At 64.2% G+C, this 2,323-nt stretch overlaps 1 long non-coding RNA gene across 1 annotated transcript in view; it reads right to left on the bottom strand.

Annotated features, from left to right (window-relative positions):
- Positions 1-1,859, bottom strand: part of LOC129043143 (uncharacterized) — a 14,479-nt gene extending 12,620 nt beyond the window's left edge. Inside the window, exon 1 of the long non-coding RNA XR_010127134.1 lies at positions 1,716-1,859. This is a non-coding gene — a long non-coding RNA (uncharacterized LOC129043143). The remainder of the gene's footprint in view (positions 1-1,715) is intronic.
- Positions 1,860-2,323: the final 464 nt, after the last annotated feature.

The raw sequence follows: 2,323 nt of genomic DNA, 5'->3' as shown, positions 1-2,323 counted from the left end.
ATGGTGGTGTGCACCTGTAGTCCTAGCTACTTGGGAGGCTGAGGGGAAGATCGCTTGAGCCCAGGAGGTCAGGCTACAGTGAACTGTGATTGCGCCACTGCACTCCAGCCTGGGCAACAGAAGGAGACCCCATTTTAAAAAAAGGACTGTTTTTGCTCATGAAGTGGTAAATAAGGTGGTGTCACCAGGGCTGAGATTGTCCAAGAGGGACTTGCACCTGGCCACTGTCGTTGGCGGTGAGGAAGAACGTTTGCTAAATTGAACAGCATGGCCAACAGGTCCAGAGTGCAGCAGGAGGAGAGCCTTCCTGAAGTCACTGTCAGCCCGCCAGAGGCTACAAAGAGAAGCTGACTCAGACACATCTGCTCCAGGCCCCAGGAGCAAAGGGCTGGGAAGCGGTGTGGCCTCCACTTGGAGGCACCAGGCCATGAACCCACCCTGCCTGGACCCCTTCAGATAACCGCAGTCTGAGAGAAAGAGGCAGGTACAGGTGGAAGTCAGAGGCCAGAGGTGTGGAGTGGGGAGGACTCCCTCCCAGGGGCCTGGGGGAGCTGAGCAGAGGATATGGGAACCCCTGTAGACGCTCAGGGTGGGGGTCTTCCCGCCTGCCTCCCTACCCCTCCGCTCACCCTGCCCCACATCAGGAAGCTGGGCTGTGGGCCACGGTCTCATATGTCTTTTCTGGTCAATAAAGCCTGGCTCCTGGGGCTGGGGGAGCTGATGGCACTGCCTGCCCCCACCGGTGCACTCTGTCATAATTAAGCGCATGCAGCCTAACTAATTGAGTGGTCAGGATGCTAATTAGTGACTTTATTGAGACTGAAGGAGGGTGAAGGGCAACCTGGCACCAAGCCCCGCTCCCCAGTCTGTACAGCTCTGCTCTCTGCATCCCCAGGAAGCGGCCCCCACCCTCTACCTGGCCCTTGTCCGGCCCCTGTGCCCTCACCTCTGCCTCCTGTTACCCTCAGCCCCAGCTGTTGGCTGTGATGTCTGCACCTCTGGCCTGGGCCCCCAGGCCCTGCCCCTCATCCCACCCCTGGCCTGACCCCCAACTTTGATGGTCCCAAATCTCCCTGGTTCTGGTCACCCCTCCCTGTGCCGGGCTCTCTCCTCTGTCACACACCCCTCAGCATCCCTGCCTAAGGACAGCTGAGCGTCCTGGGGGCTGGGCCTCAGGCCCTCTCCGGGCAGCCTCCTGGGACAGAGTGTGTCCTGGAGCCTCCAGCCACTGGACCTGTCCAGGCTCTGCCCCCAGGGCAGCACACTCACTCCTCACCACAGTGTCCTGGTGCCATCTGTGACCCCCGGCCTCTCCAAGCAGCCACAGGTCCACGGGAACCTGAACATGGCATCAGGTGAGAGGCAGGTGAGCACGGCCAGACCCCACACCCTGGGAGTCCTTCTACTCCGAGTGGCCCCTCCCCAACAGGCTCGTGGGGCAAGGAGAGGGGCTAGGGGGTGGGAAGGCTGACGGAGGGAAGCCAGGGGATAGGTGGAGAGCCTGGGGGTTGGGGACTGTCCTGAGAGACCTCCTGCCACTCTCGTCCAGCCCACCAGCCCGGATCTCCATCCGAGCCAGGCCTGGATCACCAGGGTGGCAGTAGGGCCACACTCTCTTTTCCCTGGAGGAGAGGAGAGGGGCCCTGTAGGTTGGCCACGTGCTCGCTGAGCCTCAGTGACCTCAGCTGTAAGGTGGGTGCTGATGACAGACGTACCTGCTGCGGCGTGGGAGGAGCAGGTGACAGGCTCATTCCCGGTAAGGCGGGCCTGGTCCCCATCCTGGCTGCTCTGCCTGAGGCGCTCTGGGAGAGCAGAGGGGGATCCAGAGGCTGGGACCACCTGAGGAACTTGCTGGGGCTGGAGGGATCCCAGGGCAGAGGCGGGCACGACAGGGCGGGGCGGGCGCCGGGAAGGGAAACGGTGGGCGGGGAATGGGCGGGGCCGATGTCGGAGCGACGGGACCGGGAAGGGGCGGGGTCGAGGCCAGAGGGGCAGAGCCGGGAAGGGGCGGGGCAGATCGGGGCAGGGGCCGTGGCAGGGAAGGGGCCGGGCGGGGACCGGGCGGGGACCTGGGCGAGGCGGGATGGGCTGGTGCTTGAACCCGATCTTAGCCCTAGGACAAGGTCCGGGGGTGGGCTCCTCTCAGAGGGCAGGACACCCACCTCCCCGTGCACCTGCTTCTTCTCCGGTCTCCCGCCCCCTAGCAGCATTCCAGGACCCAGGGTGTCATCGGGTCGGGGAGGGAGGGACTGAGCCTGGGTTTGGGGACATCGGGACAGGGGGAGGGGCTGGCGCTCCCGCCTGGCCGGGACCCCTGGCCTAG

Source organism: Pongo pygmaeus, chromosome 7, assembly GCF_028885625.2.
Source record: "Pongo pygmaeus isolate AG05252 chromosome 7, NHGRI_mPonPyg2-v2.0_pri, whole genome shotgun sequence".
NCBI lineage: Eukaryota > Metazoa > Chordata > Mammalia > Primates > Hominidae > Pongo > Pongo pygmaeus.
This window is presented reverse-complemented; position numbering and strand designations above follow the sequence as displayed.